The sequence below is a fragment of the Argiope bruennichi genome, chromosome 5, assembly GCF_947563725.1.
Source record: "Argiope bruennichi chromosome 5, qqArgBrue1.1, whole genome shotgun sequence".
In the NCBI taxonomy this organism is placed as follows: domain Eukaryota; kingdom Metazoa; phylum Arthropoda; class Arachnida; order Araneae; family Araneidae; genus Argiope; species Argiope bruennichi.
The window spans coordinates 77,809,877-77,831,094 of NC_079155.1; the positions used below are offsets into that span (position 1 = coordinate 77,809,877).

Genomic DNA, 21,218 nt, shown 5'->3' on the forward strand with positions numbered 1-21,218 from the left:
TATAATATAAAATGTAAATTTAAGAATAAATCCCGCGAATGTTATTAATCTAAATCATTTTTCTCAGGAACATAAGATGTTACAGCCCATTAATAAAAACATATTTGCGCAAAGGGGTGACTGGGTTGGACAGAAGAAAGTATTCCAAATAAAAAAAAAAATTACTACCATTTGTATTCGTCTGCTAATGGATGAGAGCTGCTGCTTTAGAGTTAAGGCGTGGTATGGCTAAGATATCTGATCTGAAAGTTACGGATTCCTTGGCTTGGCTGTACTTTTCATCAATTTTAATCAAAAACTGGTAAGCCGATATACTTTTGAATAGCTATTTTATCTTTATGATCAGGCTGGCTGCTGCAGATTTTTTCCAACCATAACTTCTGAAAATTCTACAGGATGTCAACTTACGTGCATGTTGGGGACGAATCAGATTTGTATCTGAGATATAACTTAGTAGGAGAGTGCTAAAGCACTTTAATTACTTATTTTATTTGATAGTAATAGGAAAAAGCTAACTTTTAATGCCAAGAAACAAATACAAAATTTTATGTTATTTGGAACATGGTTGGATGTGAAATTACTATAATATTCCATAAATCTGAAATATGTTACTTTTTCCCAATTGTTTAGTCTAATTTTTCATTCTGTATCTAGTCAAAAATATTCTTTTTTGAATTTCGGTATCTTGAGAATAGTATTCGTTAGATTTATCTTTGAAAAATCCTAGAAAATTTGTTAATACATGAAGGCTTATGTCAGAAAACAAATATTTGGATTATATGTGGCAAATGATAATCCTCCAAATTATATTCTATTTATTATAAAAGTTTATGCGTTTATGTGGTTTAGCGTTAAGTAGAAGCTTCCATGCGCATATTCTTTACTCACGCATCTCTGATAGCGTGAGTAAAGAATAAGTTTACAAACCACCGATCTTAAAGAAATAATACGTCTAGTTATTCAAAGAAATTTTATTTTGCTGCCTTGGAAATTTTTTTTTTTGGCTATATAATGTGAAGAGCATGAATATATAAATATAAAAGAGCTTAGTTTGCACCAATATATATAAAAAAAAACAAGAATAAAAAGAAGAGGGTATTGTTGGACAGTTTTTAGAAGAAGATTTATAAACAACAAAAGAATGGAATTATTTTTACTTCTTTAAAATGTTAATGTGTCAGGAATATTCTTAAAAAGAAGATAATAGGCTAAAGAGATTGTATAAAATTTTTTGTTATTGTTTTGATTTATGTATTCATCGATTCAAAATTAAAAAAATATTATTTGCATCATTTAGATCATTTTTCCAATTTCACTTATATGTTTAATAATTCAAAAATTGAGCTTTGTGCCGTGACTTCAGCGGAATTCATGTGATGTGGAATTTTGGAGAAGGGTGCCAGCTCAACTGTCGTTCTCGTCATATGACCAAAGTTCAAAACTATAAGGTCCATCCCAAAATATTACAAATCTTGCTTTGAAAGGGGACGTTATATAACAAAACTAAAACTAAATTTCAGCAGACATTTTGCACATAAATTATCTGCAAATATTGTTACTGATCTCTTCGCTTGAAAAATATTAATGAGAAAACCCCATTTTTGGGGGAAAGGGTTGGAAGCAATGTTTATGCCAATTTATAATTTGACTATACGCAAACTTAATATGAAAAGATTTTTAATCATCGGTCACTATTGTAATTCAATATTCCACCTTATATAATATCAATGATAATGAAAACAATAATGCATAAAAAATATATCGCAGCATACACACAAAGAAAAGTATGAAATCATTTGTTTCGCAAGGCGAAATAATGCATTATGGGAAATTGAAAGAGACTTATATATCCTTCGAAATTTATTATAAATGCTGTGAGATCAGAACAGTTCACAGTTAATGAGCAGGAGACCAATTTTTTATAAACCTTTCTCCCTTTATTATATAATTTTTCGTCTTATTTCAGTATCAGGTAAAATATTCTCAATGAAATCTTGAATTGTTTACATTTTGGATGCAATTAAATTATCTTTAACATTAAAAATTCAAATTAGGCAATACAGTTCGAAAGTTTATATCACGTTTTAAAAAGTTTACAACCTTAAAATGAATAGAAATTGTTCGAGTCCAAGGGAAGTTGATGTAGTACTTACCAACAAAGGAGATTTTTTTGAAACTCTTTACTTTAGCTTTAATGAACTGTAAAACTTTTAAGAAATTCTATTTATAGCGCAGTGAGATACCACTATAGAAAACTTTGTTCTAAATTTTATTATTATTATGCTACGGCTAGATTTTAAAAATTTTAAAACTTGTTATAATGCACAGTAAATGCCCCATTAACTACGTTATTCTCACTGTGTTAGAAAGTGGAAAGGAACCTGGATATTTATTGATCATGTTTAACAAAGGCTATCATTACGTAGCTTCCTCAAAAATATTTTGCAGTTTCAAAATTTTTTAAACACCTTGCACAATTAATCTCTTCCATTTGACATAGTATAAAATATTTCCTTACCACTTTGGGATTTAAATTACAGTATTTTGCCGTTTAAATTTTGAAACTGAACGGCACAAAAAATATTCGATGGGATCAATTAACTCATCTTCATCGAATGTATTTTAAAACATCTTTCTGTTCCATGGTTTCCCGCCTTTAAAATGGCACAAAATGTTCTTTAAAGCGTGTAATTTATTTTCTAGGAGCTCCAAATTAGCCATTCGATTCTTTTACCTGAAAAATTTTGCATAAATATAGTGGCAACAGGAAAAAAAATGTACTTTATTATCAAACTTAACATTATGGGTTCATCACGCAAAATTTTTAGGGAAAAATTGATGGCAAAAAAAAGTTATTGTCAGCTTTAGCGAAAAACGTTAATTCTAAAGTAAGAATAACTGCTTTTATTTTTCATTATTTCTTTTCTCTGCCATTTCATCAACTTTTAGCGGCAGAGGAGCTGTTTTTGGTTTGTGTATTTACACTCTGTGCATTGTGGGTAGTTTCGATGTGACGTGCATTTTCGTCATTAAGTAAACGGCGTAATTACTGATGCCAGATTCGGGCGAAAATTTTTACCGCGAAGGTCCTTTTTTTTCTTTTTTTTGGTTATTTTACTTCACTATTCCTTGTATGAGCTTTGCTTTAGTTTTCTTCGAACTTTTAAATTTAGAATTCTTTTTTTTATTTACTGTTCGCTTTTTTTTCAGATAAAAGAAGGGAAAAAAACTAAAGGTTCTCTAAATTTTATTTTTCCTTAGGGCATGTTTAAACATAGCATTCATTCTTTTTTTTTTTTTTTTTCAAGTTGGTTATTTGGTTCTTAAAAGAGGACTGAATTTTTTTAAAGGTAGATAAGTAGTAAAAAAAATTAGGTAGGGGAAGGTCTTGCAAGAACGTGACGTGGATGTACTTGAAAGAAATAAAACATTTCTTCAGGTCAAAAGTTTTAACTATTTTTTTTCCTTAACGAATCGTTAAAAAAATACCCTTATTTCGAACTGCAGCTTCATCATCACCTACGGATTGCTTGGCTTTGAGAACTAATAAAAAGATATGAGGCTCTTTTTAGAGTTCTTAGTATAAATAAATGGTCAAATTTCATTTAAGTCGAAGGAAAAAAAAAATCTCACTTAAACGTAATTTAATTCGCACAATGACGTTTTCATTGCCTTCATATTCTCTTCTTTTTTCGGTGAAGAATTGAATTAAAGTAAAATGGTTGAATCTTGACTTTATTGAAGGGACTGGTTGCAATACCAAATTGAATTTACGAAGTGCTATCGAGATAAATTGAATTTTGTCCTACATAAATGTTTGAGGAAGGTTTAATTTTAGCAGAAGAATTTTCTTGTTCCTTCTCTTCTTTGTGTTTTATATGCAAGCGAGTTTGAGGTAGATCTCGTTAAAGAAACTATTGAATAAAATTAATTAAAATAAGTTTCATACAAAGAGTTGAACGAGAAGTTTGAAGTAAATTGAGTTTTCTGCGAATAAACTTCTGTATAAAACATTGTTTTTTTTTTAGTTGTATGCAAATAATCATTCATACCCTGATTTCGCCAGTGTTTTGGTATGTAAAACTAAATGTTATTATCATATTTTAAGAAATAAATGTTACATTGTAACTGGAATAGTTAATATGTCGAGGGGGAATGTGTAGAAATAATAATAATAATTTGTACCTAAAAACAGCTTAAAAGGTAACTAATTTAGACTGTAATTGCTTGAACGGTATATAATTTAGCCTAGAGTCTTTTTTCTCTTTGTGTACTTGGCATATGTATTAATAACTCCCACCAATCCTACCCATCCAAAGAGTGTAAGGCTCTTTGGATGGGAGTTTTGGATGTTGCGGAGGAATATATAGAAATGATAATAATAATTTGTACTCTGGAACTGCTTAAAAGATAACCAATTTAGACAGGAGCCTTTTTTTCAATTCCTACTATATATCTTGTTCAAATTATATAATACTCTATACTCTCTCTCTCTATATATCTTGTTCAAATTTTCAATCGTTAATAAAATACTTTTTATTCATCCACTCAAGTTCAAATACATTTTTTAAAACTTGTAATGGATGACACTTGATGCTAATACAATTTTTTTCTTCTTTCAAATAATTAATTAATTGAATTTGTCCAGTAATTTCTATTTGGTTGCCAAAGACGCCAAATCCGTCGCCATATCGCCAAATGGTCGCCGATTTTGTAATTATTTAATAAAAAGTAACTAAAATAATAATAATAAAAAAAAGTTGACCTTAGTAGGAATTGACTTAAAAAATTTAGTTTTATATTACTTGTTATCCTTCCGTACGTGGCAGAACTATTTGTTCTTCTGTACATGTATAGAAATAATAATAATAATTTGTGTTTTGTAACTGCTTGAAAGGTGTATAATTTAGATTGGAGTCTTTTTTCTTCTTCTGTATTTGGGATATTTATTAATAACTCCCACCAGTCATGCCTATTCAAGGAATGTAAGGCTATGTCGAGGCGCAATGCATAGAAAATAATATTATTAATTTGTACTTTGGCACTGCTTAAAAGGTAGCTAATTTAGATTGGAGCCTTTTATTCTCTTCTGTCCTTGGCATACTAAATGGTGCATCGTTAGTTGTTAAGAAAATGATCGTCGCGGCATTGGCGACTGTTTTACACTGGTATAATGCCGAAATTTGGAAATGTGACGTACTAACACGCTGTATCTTCATCACTTGACCGCGATTAAGTATTACGAAGTCATTTCCAAAATATCCTTGTATTACTTGAAATGGGAGCATTAATGAATATATATTAAACTAAACTCGGTTATTATGAAAAGCAATCAAACGAAATCTAATATCTAAAATATAATACAAATTTTTGACAAGCCATAGCTTTAAGAAACATTCTTCTCTGCAAGCAGGAAAGCAAAGGTAGATAGATTCCTTTACATTTTGCTGCCTAGCTACATAAATTGTTATATTAGAAACAATTAAAAGTAGGGAAAATTACTTTTCATTCCCTAACTTCTAAGAAATTGGAGAAATTGTTTGCCTTAATGAGGCGCTCATTTGGCTAATTGGGTTTCTTTTTCTATCTTCAATATTAAAAAAGTTACAGGGAAATAAAAATTTCAACCCCCACCATTTCCACACCTTTGAGTTAGATGGCCTATTTACGAACTCATCCAAGATTTTTACATTTCTAACAAATTTTAAGCCAGTTAAAATCCAAACAAAATTACTCAACTTATCCTGTTCACAAGATAAAATGGGTAATGCGTTATATCCATGTATAATATAATATGTAATGATATTTTAATTCTAATTTCAATTTAATTAATTTCCAAGATTTTATCTTAATTTAGCCAATAGTAACTTCCTTCTAAAAATATTCTCTTATTTCGTGAGCCAATTCCACTTTCGGTTTAATTAATTCCTTTGTAAAAATAATGCGCCATCAGTACTACGTATCAAATGAAAGTGATCCCTTCGGTGCCCTTGAAAAAGTGTCAAAGGTCACCACGTGTATTGAATTGGCGCGTGGTTGGAAATCCTATGTTATATAAGACTAGTGATCCTTTGTTTCGGTCCTTTTTGCCTCCTTTCTTGCTTCTGCTTTTGTGCCACACTGCGTCTGCTTGTAAATAAAATGCTTTCCCGAGATGGATATTAAAAAGAGAATAAAACGAAATTAAAAATTCAACGTCTCGTCTATGTCTTCAAATCTGCCTTCTGCTGCTAACAAAATAATGTTACATATAATTTAGATGACAGGATTCGAAATTCATTATATATATAATATAAACTTTTGAACGAAGAATAGTTTTGGGTTCTAGGGATCATGATCAGTGGAGAACTGAAGAAATTTTCCCGAAGTCTTGTTATTAGAACCATTGCAATAGGTAGTCTTCCTACAGGTATCTACATAAAATCGAAAGATTCAAGATCCTTATCTGAAAAGTTATAAAATAATATTATGGGAATGATTCGTTTACGTTTATATCATTTAAAAAAATTTGCTCTTAATTATATTAACGGCAACTGTATACAAATTGCGTTTATAACATTTTTGCAACGTGTAAAGGTTAAACCAATTACTTAAATATTGAAGTGCTGTTGTAAAATGTGATTAGATTAATAATTTTGGAAAATTTATTAATAATAAGGAAATAAACTGTGCGGAAATAAAATGAATACCCTTGGGAAGCTAATTAAAAAATGTTAATGTGGTAGTAAAAGAAGGGTTTTTCGAGATTAATATGCTTCAAAAGGTACTGAAAAAAAAGAACATTAAAATTTCATTCGTTTTCATTAAAAATCTAATTAAATTTCGTAAAACCTTTTTATAAATGAGTAATTTCTACGGAAGGAGAAATTAGTCTATAAATATTTTCAAGTTTAGGGAATACATTATTTGCTAAAAATAATTATAAACGTGTATTTTTTTTTCGGTAAAGTGTTTTATTAATTTATTTCATTTATAGAGAAATATTTAAAGTGAAAAATATATATCTAAGGTGAAAATATTTTTTTCTTATATTATTGTTAAATTTTAAGCGAAAATACAATATTTAACGTCATTAAAATTTCAGTGACTGTTATCTGTCAGTTTTTCTTGAATATGTATTACTGTGCATATTCCATACTTGCTATTATTTTTTAGTATTGGATGTATTATTTTCTTGCTATCGGATTTCAGCTTTAATTAATGCTTATTATGTAAATATTCTAATTTGTGCATTTATTTTCCTTTCAGGTAAGTGAATTTATATTTCTGCCCTTATGTCAATTATTGCAAGAAAGGAGTTCTGAAAACTTTCGAATTCTCATAAATTATAAATTTGAGTAAGTTTATTTTCTTTTCACTGCTTTTCTATTTCAATCAATAGCTTAAAATGTATATATTTACAATATATATGCGCATTAGTTACTTGTATGACTAATAAGGGTGCACAATATAAATACCTATATTTCCTAGAAACGCAACGAAAAAGACAATGTTTTGAATAACCCATTCAGCCTTGGCTGAACCTTTTGGTGATATAGTCTTAGATTTTAAAACCCTAAAACTCTTGAATTATGTAGCGATTAATGAAACTATTTAATGGATTTTCTTTTCAATGTTTTATATCTTTAATACATAAAGTTTTGAATATCTACAATTAAAATAGAATATGCAGAGGGGCGAGATTCTTTATAACCTCATTATGAGGTGGATGAAGACAGGCGTGTTTCAGTAACATTTACTTAATTATTTTCTAAGTTTATTTATAACACAAAATAAATACTAACCCGAAAAAAAACGACTCTCAGATTACAATCTAATAATGATCCCGAAGGAGGATCATAGGAAATGTACTTTGATATTAATAAGGTAACGCTCTCTGTTGTATCAAAAGAGAAGGTATTAGTTATGTAACCGCTACAAATAAACATAATAGCTAACAGATTTGGCAAATATAAAATACAAAGGCGCATCAACTATCTTTTAATAATGGCTTTTTTACAATGTGTTTTAGGACTTTGATACATCATTATAAATTAAAGTTTCTAGATTATTATTCTTCGGGAGTTTGTTATGAATTTATAATTTTTTTATAAGATAATGAAAAATTGCTTATAAATTTTATCCTGCAGATACTGTTTCTCCGCCCTCTCTGAGCGTTTAAGACACGACTTCTAATGTGGTATAAAATGCATATTTTAATTAATATACAAAACATTAAATACGTATGTATATACTAATTCGATTAATAAGGATATAAGATGTATAAATAATAAGAATATACGATTAATAAATAGATTTGATGATGTATTCCTAAATCCATTTATACTGTTGGAAGTTATTTAATGTGTGTAAAAAATGAATTTGAATACGTAATAAACAGGATGTATGTTAAATAAATGGACCAGTTTAATTTCATAATGAGTTATTAAATTCGTTTATACAGTTGGAAATACTCATATGTTCGTTAAAAAAGAATGTAAATACGTTTTGTAAATGTGTGATAAATGAATGGATCAGTTTGGACAATTAAATTCATTTGCTATGAGAAGTTATTTCACAATCACAATTTAACTATCCTGTAATATGTATGGATATTCGTTAAATATATTGAGTAATTTGATTTGATTATGAATTAATTTTTTAGTTTTTAAAAATAGTCAACTTAATTTTCATTCTCAAAACAGAAACACAGAGAGGTCGCAAACCCTTCAACTAATTACAAAAATTTATTGCAATAAAAACACATAATAAATAATACCGTAAAATGTTTACTATTGAACAGTCGTATTCTTATTTTTTTAATCCTAGTGCAACTGATGCATGAATACTGATTTTATATTTTTTTATTATCAAAATGGCGTCAGCATTTCAGCAAGTTCAGTATTTGTTTTGGCTCCATGAATTCAAATCTGCCCTTACTGTTCAGTATCAATTTAGGAGGTATATAAAGGATAGGCTTTTACAGCGCCAGTTCAAGATACTGAATCCATTCAAAATAAGATGGTGTCTAATGGATAGTTGAAATGTTGAACATTACTTGGAGAGAATTAGAATGCCGTCTGGACATTCTTCGAGCTACTAAGGAAGCCCGCATTGAAATTTTTTGATGGAAGTGACTTCATTATAAACTTTACAACCGTTTTTACAACATATGGAGACAATCCTACTTCAAATTACAATGGATTTTTTACAATAACTTCTTTTTGTAATTAGAGAAAGACTTTGATTACTAAGGATTTATATTTCTAAGGATTAATTTACTAAGGACTTCTATTGATATTATTATTAAAAATTTACTTTCTTTATAAATATATAATTTTTAATAGTTTGCTTGATGATAGCAACTTGCTCTCCGTATAATTAACCAGATGTGTTTTCCTGTGGATTGTTTTGTGTACTATATATGGAGCTTTTTTTCTGTTTTGCTACGTAATAGGATGGACAAGGAATTCATTATTCAATTTGCTTCACTTCCGTTCAAAATTTCATACAGGGTTGCAATTAGAATGCAAAGACAATGAAATATAAATCATACATCTAGTTAATTTCGGTTTTCTAATGACATTTAGATAAACCGGATTCACCATACAGACAATATATCAATCAAGGTTTTTGGCTCGCGTTTTTGATTAAAAAATCTATTATTCTTGTATTAAAATCATGTATGACATTTTATCGTTGTTTGTTGGGGTTTTGTATTCAAATTTAACTGAATTTATATGCAAACAAAGTTCCTTTTGATTCATTTTATTCAGAATTTTATTTTGATTACAATTTCGACGTTAAGCGCTCATCCAAAATCCCAATCTTGCTATTTTTTAATCTTTTATTTATCAGATGAATGGCAAACAAATAAGTGGATCGATCAATTGAATTGTAGAACCGTTTTTTCAATCTAGGGAAGATGTAAAAGATGGTTTTTATCAAACTGTCGACGTTAAAATTATTCTTCGCTCGTAATACTTTTTTCTCATATGTATCCAATACGGGAAAGTAATTATATCCCGTATCTATATAAAATGATCATGTTGAAACTTAACTAACTAACCCGTATCTAACTAAAATCATTACAGCTTCTAATTTAAAAGGTAACTTACAAAGTATGTCTAATCGGCTTCTGCACAAATTATTCTCCGCCATATTAGTAGCATTAATTTAGTCTGTCAGACATTTCTCATAGAATACATACTTTCATAAAAAAGAAAAATACAATATTAAATTGAATTTGATAAATAATAATAGAGAAATCTGATTCGTTATCAGGGTTTGGAAGTTAGCAAAATCGGTTCAAATCATTTTTATATGGAATAAATGTTTTTTAAATTAGCACAGTGGTTGTGGTTTTTTCGCATACAGAGTATACAATGAAGGAGTAATCTTGAAACTTGTCTTGAAAATGAATGATAGCGAAGAGCAGGTGACTATTGATGATATGTTTCAAGTCCAGGGAATTTTACATTATCTAGTAAGCGAAAACTTTTAAATGGAACAAATATTGTCGAAATCGGAGTAGTAATTGGAGTTGGGGGGCTGTTTCATTTTCTTGTTTATTTTATTTACATGGATAGACTGTTTATATAAATGTTTTAAAACTGAAAAATTATGTATACATTTTTTTTTCATGATAACTAATCGCTTTTGACGACCAGCTTTTTGCCTAAAATGCTGAATTTAGACTGTTAAATGGATAATATGTAATGTTGTTTGATGCGACCAAAAAATATTGATTCATTTGAATCAGTTTACTATAAATTAAAAAATGAGCATATATGAAATGAAAGCAGAAGTGAAAATCCTATTACGGAGTTAGTAATCGTCTAAAGCGAACGCCTGAATATTTTGATGGATGGGTTTGAATTCCCTCATAACATTTAAAAAAAGATTGTTTAAAATTAAATTTAAAAAAATATTATTAATATTAAGAAGGAAAATTATACTAAATTCAAATTAATATCATTAATAATGTTTTGAGTTTTGAAAAAAAAAAAACGTTTTGAAAGATATGAGATTTAATTTCTATAGGCAACTACTTATCTAGCGACGATTAGGCCTATTTTTGTGCTGGATTAAACTTTCTTTATTTCTTTTATATTCCCCCCCCCCCCCTCTGATTGAATAGAACTAGAGTGAGTCCTCTTTTTGGAATACAACCCCCAAAGAACCCCCTTCAAAAAATTTCTAATAACATTTTGCAGCTCCATTAATTAGCTAAACGAAGAATAAAATTAAATACAGCTGTAAAAATACTCAATGAAGCAGTCCGAAATGTTTATATAACACTTTGACCGTTGCCATTCGACAGTAAGTAATAAGAGCGATTTCTTTGCCACGTACGTTAGTGTTTTATATAGAGAGATTTTAGATTATATTATGCCATTTTTGGAAATATGTGCATGATTATTTTATTAAATCTCTTAAAATAAAATCTTAGGTATTGTAAAACACTTCGACACATTTTTTTTAGAATTGAATGCATTAATACAACGTAAAGACTTGTCGACTGATTTAATTTGAATAAAATTCTTCGCATTTTGTCACTCATTGACCTGCATTTCAGAGGTCGATATCGTGACTTGCAGCCGGGGAGTTCTTTAAAGGATAAGAAATGACCCTGACTGCCCTGCTCACAGGGGCGAAGAAATTCTTATTAAAAAGACCTTTAATTAAAAAAAGACTAATTAACATTCCGCTGAAACTTAACCATCCGCGTAATTAGAAATTGCATTTTATCCAATAAAAGAAAACCCTAAAAGCAGCTTGGCTCTAAATGAACAGTTTTTTGGCGAGTTTTTTTTGAAGCATTACGCCAAGCAGGCCACTTTCATGTTTTATAACAAGATTTTGAAGTTACTTCCTACTGTAAGACTTGGAAGTTCCTTTTTATGTAATGGAAATTTTTTATATATACGTAACTGAGTTTTTATTGAGAATATCTTTCTCCATCAATGAGTTAAATTTATTCCTGTAAATGCGCAAAAAACGCAATCGCAGAAGTAATGAAGCGAGAGAAAAGAGATACAGGAAATGTTACCAATCAAATGAATCAATATTACACACTTAAAAGGATTCATTTTATTTAAATACATCTGATAGAGAAATTTCAGTTTTAAATACCTTTTCAACTCGAGTCCTTTTAAAACTAAGCATATTATGTAAAATAATTCTTTTAATCTCAGTACTTAAGAAAGGAAAAATTAGTAATTCATTAATTTTCTTGCATTTTCCTCATCTTTAGAGAAAAGTTTACTGTTGTATTGAATTTGTCATCCCTTTGATTATGTTTAAATATCAGTAAAAAACGCTAAGTGAATCTTTTACCTGATATTTTCTGGCATATTTTCCAATAAAGGACTTATTCTTCTCTTCCTCACAAAATTATGGACCTTGGGTAAAATCACGATTGCCTTGCATATTATTGACGAACCATAAATACGGAATATAGATCTTCCGTGTGGATCTAATTTTTTCGTTGCATCTGTAGAAAAAATATGTATTTTGGACTCATTTTATTGATTATTTGAAACCAAAATTTAACACAGAGGTAGAATTTTAGTCACAAATTCGCATACCGCATTTCATTGATTCAAGTCATTGCATTTACATACAAGCGGAATTACCGGCAGGCAGACGATCAGCTCTTCGACAGATATGGTTAAAATTTTGTTAAGGATCTATATTTTAGTTATTAAACCTGAGTATAAAACATTTATCTATTTAAAATCGGAAGACAGACTTGAAGACATATTAAGTCAATAATGAGTAGGCAGTTGAGTTCAGCTTAAGCGAGATGTCACTGGAGAATAAGCAGACTACTGAAAGGCGTAAATAGTTGAATGAAGTCTCTCTCATGCAAATTCTTTCAGAGTGCTCTATAACTATTATGATTCTGTGCTATCAATTTGCTGTTTGTAAGTGGCTCTTTAGTTTAAGTGCTGGTCTTGTGTACGCTTAGACTGAATATTTTTCCTGTGTATTCGTGCTTTCGAGTAAAATGTATTTTTATCTGTTATTGAGTTTGTTGATCGCTTTTCACCGTAAATCCACTGCACCAGACTCTGATTGCGATATTGAAATCAAAGTGCGTGCGATTTGTTATTAAGATAAAGAAAGAAAATCTATCACATATTTGAGAATTTTTTTGATATTTTTTTAATTGAACTTTATATAAAATCTGATAAATACTATCGAGAATCGGAAGAATTTAAAAGTAGTCATCTTACCGATGAGAGTTGACGATAAAATGAAATAACGCTAGAATTTCAGCTTTGAGTTCCGTTAATGGAAAGGTGTGAAATTTCCTCATTCAAGGAGTTTTTTTCTTTATTTTCTTTCGAGAAGTTGATTTTAAACTAGATGCTGTCAAACACTGCGTGAAATTTCATTTATATTGGTTACATTGAAAATATTGGAATCGCATCTTCTAAGACTTGGAAAACTTAACATAAGACACAACTTTAATCCCTAAAAGTTACATTTAATTTAAACGCGCAACTAGTATAATATATTCGAAATCGAAATGTCAGCGAAAGTAATATTCAATGCGAAGATTTTAACACTCTCTGGCAAACATAATATTTGCGGTGCATCGCTGAATTTAAAATTACAGGTCTTTTAATCCACTTTTACCTATGTCAACGTAACTGATTTTAGCTTTGCATTAAAAAGCATCGGACTTTTCTAGACTTGTATGCTGTCTATTTCATCGTTAGTGACGACTTTAAAACCCAATTTCCTTATCAAAACACGATTACCAACACACCAACGAATTGATGCATCAGTATTTATGTAATCCTCTTTGGATCGGGCCACCGAATAGGCCTTTCAAGACAATCCAAATGTTGATCTTACTTACCAATCCGGGGGACCTAATGACTTTGTGCCTGTGACACACTCAGTCATCCCATCTTTACCACCATGTGTCAATCCAATTAAATTCCCGGAGCCTGCAAAGATGAGAACTTAATCCCGATTCCCCAAACGCACTCAACGGGCCCGATAAACTGATCAATACTTTAAACTAATTATAACCCGTGGTCGGCTTCCAGTGCAATACTATTCGACAAATTCCATGCGATAAAATAATGCCCGGCCGCTCCAATGGTATCGAAGCAATGATTATCGTAAAATCGTAATTCAGCTGCTGCGCGGCCGTAGAGAAGTAATCAGAATTTAATCCGTCCGGTTGCAGCAGTAAGACGGAGACTCAATTAACAGTCTCAAATATTGGCTCATTATATTTAGAGTGGAGTTGGGCAACACCTCCTCGCAGATAACAAGGCCTGAGCGCCCGCTTCAAATTTCCCACTGACGTCACTGCACATAAGCGAGTTGGTTGGAAGACCGCGAGCCGTGCAGAAATATTGAACACTTTTCTAAATATACAGGGATAACCAAATACAATTTTTTTTTATATCCTTGTATGTGAACTATAAAGAAAAGAATTGTAATCGTCAAAAAAATTCAAACGCGAAATTTTGTTGAGTTTCCACATTTTAAATTTCCTTGAATCCGAAAAGCGCATTTTTGGCATTATGTCTCTTTGTCTGTGCACACGCCAATTCAAAAACGTCCTGCGCTAGAGGGATGAAATTCGGTATATGGAGTGATGGTTAAACTTGTAGATATGTGTCGAATTTTGAACAAAATTTATTCATGTTAAGTCTGTCTGGCAGTTCAAGTACAAGTAAGCTCGATAACAATAATACACTAAACGCTGGTTAGATGAAATTTGGTACACAGATTTAGCATGCAAAATATAGACGTTCATATTTTGGACCAAATCAGTCAAATGGTTGACTGTCTGTTAACCTTTATTTTCGCATGCATATAAACGCAATGACTTAACCCTTATCGTGGCAAGATTGCTTTTTTGAAGAAGAGAAAAAAAAAATGTATATAGGCAGCTTCTTTACGCTATAATAAACATAAAAAAATAAATAAAAAAAATCGTTTAATAAAACTAAGTTAAAAATTATTTTATAGTGGTAGCATATTTTTATAAAGTTGTATGTATGGTATACTATACAAAATGAACATAATGGTTAAGTCAATAAAATTCACTGTTACCTTACTGATTACAATTCTTTCTTTATACCTTACCTTACAATTATAATTTGGTGTCATTTGGTCGTAGAAACGTTGAAATTACGTATTTTCGCAATAAATTCAATCAATTCAGATTCACACTAAAGATCTCGTTCGTAATGCCAACAACTCGTTTATAACAACTCAATTCATAACGCTCGTTCACCAGTACAAGGTATTCTTGGCCTTACGCAAGGTCTACAATTTTATGCGTAGGAAGGGGTTAAGACTTACATTAGAGAGTTTGCGAGAACGTTTCTGGGAGACAAGTGGCGCTTGTTTAGAATAAGAAACACTAGAAAATTTAATAGCGAAAATAGCGAATTTTCTTCTTACTTGTGCTTCTTCTTACCGCTGGTGCGGATTCTTTCACAGTAAAGAATCCGCACCAGCATGAATGTATAGAACAAAATATTCCGTCACAATACCTATATTGTGTATGAATAAAAGACACAGAGAAGACATATTTCTTAACCATGTCCTGCTTGAGAATTTTACTATAACTCATTTCTTTTTCTGAATTTTCTTCTGCACGTTTACGGAAATTCGAAAAAGGGAAGTACCTCTGTTCCATCATGCATAGAGTGTCGCAAAGTCTTCCTACTGAATCTGAATTCAGAGAATGTAGGTTCTGAGTCACTGAAGCTTAAGAATGCTGGACATGTACCCTATTCACAGAATCTTTCTTGTGTGACTCTTTATAAAAGTAAGCTAGTACTGCAACATTCGAATTCTCGGTGTATTGCATGAGAAAGAGCAATATCAGGTGAAATGGCAAGAAGGAGTCGTTTTTATTTGTGCCTCAACAGTTTTAGCTTGGTGATTTTCAGATTTCGCCAAGATCGCCAAGCTCCATTATGCATAAAATTTCAAGATTTCACCGAGATGGTTAATACGGTTTGCATTTTTTGGTAATCTATTATGAGGGCCTGGTAATCACTAGTATCATTTGGTAATCATCAAGTATTATTCAGTAGTATTTGCTAGCATTATTAACCGCAGTCCTGATTAAAAAGTTATCACGTGAGTTATTAGAAAAATAGCGGGAACTAATTTATTCATTTTTGAGACATTTACTTAAAGTTCACGTTAGGATTACTGTAACCTTTAGAGAGACGCATAATTTCATAATCGCTAGTTTTTTTTTTTTTTTTTTTTTTTTTTTTTTTAGCAGTCATGATTTTATTATCATATATGAGGAATAAGTGCATTTACAATGTGCTATTTGGTACAATTGTAGCGACTTGAATGCATCAGTTATCATTGCGCAGTATAGCTTATCTGGAGTGACAGTCATTCAACACATCAGAATTGTTACACCCATTAAAAAGCGAGAACCTGCTTCCTTATGTTACAGTTTCTTAATCCATAAACACTCGCTATTCCGGCGGGAAAAACAGATAAAAGAATAAATCTTTTGATATATTTAACATAAATTGGTTAAAAATTTATAATTCAAATGATAAAGCCCTGCTATAAACTTTATTCATCTAGTTAGTTTCTTTTTGTGTCATCTTGATAAGGTTTATGTTACCAGAACTCTTACGTCATGTGACTTCGCCTACTTGTTGTAACGCCATCAAGTGGCTAAAGGTAAAACTACTGGTAGTGGTCTCGCCGAAAGTTTCTCGAATAATTTCTAATAAAGATGTTTACTCCCTTCCCCAGAATTGGACCTTGAGACCCAGTTTTCGGATTTTGATTTTCAGAGTCCCACATATGATGTATATTTTGTTATGTATATACATATTTTTTTATGTTGTACCTGATGTATAGTTGTATATTTCTTAGTTATAGTTAGGAAAGCCAGTACTTGTTCGGCAACTGCATGCAACTAATTCACAATAGTTACGAAATATTGAGCTTTAGTGTGAATCTAGCGTTTATACTAAATCTAGAATGGCACGGGGTTTACAGATAATTGCTAAAAAATTCAAAAAAGTATTTTTAGTCTCTTTTTCGATCAATTGAACTGAAATTTGACATAGAACTGCAATTATAATCACAAGATAACATACCAAATTTCATTTTTTTAAGTGATTGAGTTTTTTGAATTATCGCGTTTACATGCATAGGAATTACAGATAGACAGATGGTCAATCTACTGACAGATCTGGTTATAAATGTGACATAGATCTTTATTTTAGATACTGAATTTTTATACCAAATTTTATCTAACTAGATCTTTCCGTTTAGTATCGTGTATTTGGACATCTGCACTAACAAAGTTTCTATGAACAGATTTTGTACAAAATTTGGTAAAAATCCAGGAATTTGGTATGAAGATCTTGTGCCAAATTTCATCGGTCAAGCCCAAAGTATTTTTATTTTTGAATAAACGTGCTCAGAGATAGACAGACATAATTTCAAAAATGCGTTTTTCGGACTCAAGGTGATTTGAAATATAGAGATTCGTTAAAAATTTTGAAGTAGCATTTGTTTGAAGATTATAACACATTAAAATCTATCGTGTTCATGTAGAAATACATATAATTAGTCTTACCAACGAAGAACCGTCCTTTCTCCATTAGTGGAGAAAATAAAAATCAGACTACTATTAAGGAGATCTTTTTTTATTCAACCATTTCCAGGAAAAAACAAATTTCTTAGCGAGTTAATCATCCATATTATTAAGAAAATTCGTTATCTATTTGCAATTTTTTCGTAGTATGTCTAAAGTAGCATAGTAAATTTTAGCTGTCTACCCTGTTTCCATTATTGAATTATTGGTTTCATAGCTAGTCATAATTCTTGATAAACATTTTCATCAGACGAACTCAACTAGGTTTAAAACATGGCAATAAATTTAAATTTTCCTATGAAATTTGTTAATGGTTAAAACACTCAATATATACAAGAAAGCAAATTACTAAGAATTTCTTCTCTACCACTAATCGCCAACACATTGTTTTCCCTTGAAACTTCTGTAATAGTAATTTTTTTTTCTACATAAAGGCGATAGACGTGTTCTCGAATATCTGAAGATTTATAACATTTACTCGATAAAACGACTTCTCGATGAGCGTTCCAATAAGGTTCGTTACAAAATGACCGTCCAATAGTTTCAACCCCATCTTTATTTTGTTTGGAAATTTCTTTCCCCATGTTTCAAGCCCAAAGATCGAAAACGATCGAAAATGTTCCGCGAGATGGATTGATTTACACAATCAGCTAAATCGGTTCAATCGATTCTCGGCAGTTTCATGTTGCCACACAGATTTAGTATTCTGCCATAAAAGTATCCATTGGATTTTTCTGGATTTCTGTTCTATCTGAAAAGAAAATCTCTCTGCCCAATTCCTTTCAGGTTTCTGTTGCGGTTTTTCCATCTCCAAAGGGGTTGATTTATGAGTTTTGACTCGAAGCCATGTCGTTGGACTATTTGCAGTTGAATAATGGTAATTTGTTACTACAGTATTACGATGTCATTCAAGAACTTACACCATCAGTTATGTGAGATATGGTAATTACTTTTTGTGAAACATTGTAACAGGCGAAGAGTGGATTAAATATTTCAAGAAAAAGTGGTTTAATATGCAGATTTTAAGATTGATGCTCATCTATTTGTCGATGAGAAAAAAAATAGTTTACAATAATAACATCAAAAACAGAGGTAGGCTTTGTTCTATATACATTTATGTACCCCCCCCCCAAATATAATTCTCGATACATTTCCCGATGAATACTTGCTTGTGATAAATTATTTTATTGCTTCATGCAACAGTGTATTAATTGTATTCTTGTCAAGTCAAAATTTTGATTTTTAACCCTAAGACAGTACCTAATTACTCTTAACGATTTCATGCTAGAAAAATGAGCCTAAATAAGCCAAGATAGATTTCTCTTTTTAATCATGGCGTCGAGATTTTAAGAATAGTATAGCCATGAATATATAAGAAAATATAGATATGTTCACTATTATCTGGCTGTGTATTGAACTTCAGGGGAAAAAAAAGACAGTTCCATTATACAGATAGATTCTTTCTATTTGTCAGCATCAACGTATCCTGATATACAAAACAAAGATATAAATAACATATTCGTATTTTTTAAATAGACATTCATTTATCTCGTACATTCTCGATATATTCTATCGCAATCTTCATTTTGTCTCATATGTCTTCATAGGAATAATAAACTATAGTTAGTAAGATGCCTGATGAAAGATCCTTTTAATAATGTAATTTCAAGCTTTTCCACTTAATATGAAATTTGTACTCATCCTTTATATATACAAATTCATCAACGATAAATGATGGTAGAGGTCAAAATCTTTTGCTGTCAAATCATTAAAGAATCATAAATGGTTCTTGCGTCATAAAACCAACCAATAACTCTACCAAACTTGAACTGAGACTTACGTTTGCAGTTCTATGATATTAAGTCCACCACTCTAACACCAATTCATTACTACTTCATTGTTTTTATATGAATAAAATTAATTCTTTAATACGATTGGTATTTTTTTAATTGTCCTTATTTTACTGTCGAGTATGGTAAGTACTAAAAAATTAATACCAAAAATTGTCTATTCAAGTTCCGCAAGTGCCTCGTTTCAACATAATAACAAGATAACCATTTTGCCATGCAATGGTGATATTGCTCAATGAGAAATGAGTGCTGACAAAGGAATTATAGATATTAAAATTTTGATTAATGTTACATTCATTAATGTTTTAATTCTTTTCGTTACGAATGTTTCTGTTCTTGTTCCATCTGATTCATGAAGCGATTCTTTAAACTGATGGATAATTACCATCTAGTATTTAAAAAATCCTCAGTGAAAGCTGTTCTTAATACTCCAGTTGCTCCCACTATTAAATCCTAATGATTAAGTAGAAATTAATTAAATGCATGTTATGTAACGAAGATAAATAATACGAGCTTAACTAAATTAATTTAAAGATAATAACTAAATTAAATGAAATAACTACATAATAATGATATTCATAATAATAATTAAATCAATTTAAAATAAAAAAAACTGTATAGTAATAATAATGCTGCTGTTGCTGCTGCTGCTGATGATATTATCATTATTTAATTATTTATTTTAGATTAATTTAGTTATTATCATAATCATCATTATTATGTAATTATTTATTTTAGAATACTTTAGTTATTATTATAATCATCATTATTATGTAATTATTTATTTTAGAATAATTTAGTTATTATTATAATCATCATAATTATTATGAAGTTATTTATTTTAAATTACTTTAATTATTATTATAATCATCATCATTATTATGAAGTTATTTATTTTAAATTAATTTAGTTATTATTATAATCATCATCATTATTATGAAGTTATTTATTTTAAATTAATTTAGTTATTATTATTATAATCATCATTATTATGAAGTTACTTATTTTAAATTAATTTAGTTATTAATAATAATTAAATTAATCTAAAATAAATAATTACATAATGATGAAGATAATGATATGAACAATGACTAAATTAATTTAAAGAATTGCTTAAACAGAGCTTAAATTCATTATGTGACGCCATGCAAGTAATTGAAACAAAGGAACCGAAAATTCTTTTTTTTAAAGGCATTTTTAGCAGATAAATTTACGAATTCATTATTCAAATCTTGTAAATATATGTAATAAATATTAGTTTTCTTGAAAAGAGACATTCAATTTGCTAGAAACTCAAATAGCTATAAGAACGACGTTTTAATTACTTTTGCCTTGTTCCTTAATGAGCAACTTTATTTTCGTCTGCATCGACAATCAAGCGGCTATGATACTCCTCATCATTAACCCTGTCCTTGCACATCTTAAGGATATTACTTGTCAAGTTAGGCATTAGTTACGGTTGGCGCGGTCTCGCCCAAGCTTTGTTTGCCATGCGCATCGGCTTGTGTCTGGGACAGACGCGTGTCCACTCCAGTGCCGCCAATGCAGCTAATTTTCGGAAATACTAAGGCAGTTTCCTCCTCCTTCTCAATGTGTTGGTTTAAGTTTAATGTCTAATTCTAAGGCGTGACCTTCCTTGAAGCGCGAATTAGTGAAAATTAAAGCATCTCAATTCAGAGAACATAGTAAGAGAATCAAAATTGCTTTAAATGTATGTAATGGTTCTTCAGAATAAGGAAAAGGGGAAGCGAATGACGTTTCGA

General features: G+C 30.2%; 1 protein-coding gene across 2 annotated transcripts in view; it reads left to right on the forward strand.

Moving 5' to 3' along the window:
* LOC129969127 (uncharacterized) overlaps positions 1 to 21,218 on the forward strand; it is a 619,939-nt gene that overhangs the window by 171,785 nt on the left and 426,936 nt on the right. The gene's annotated exons all lie outside the window — the stretch shown is intronic.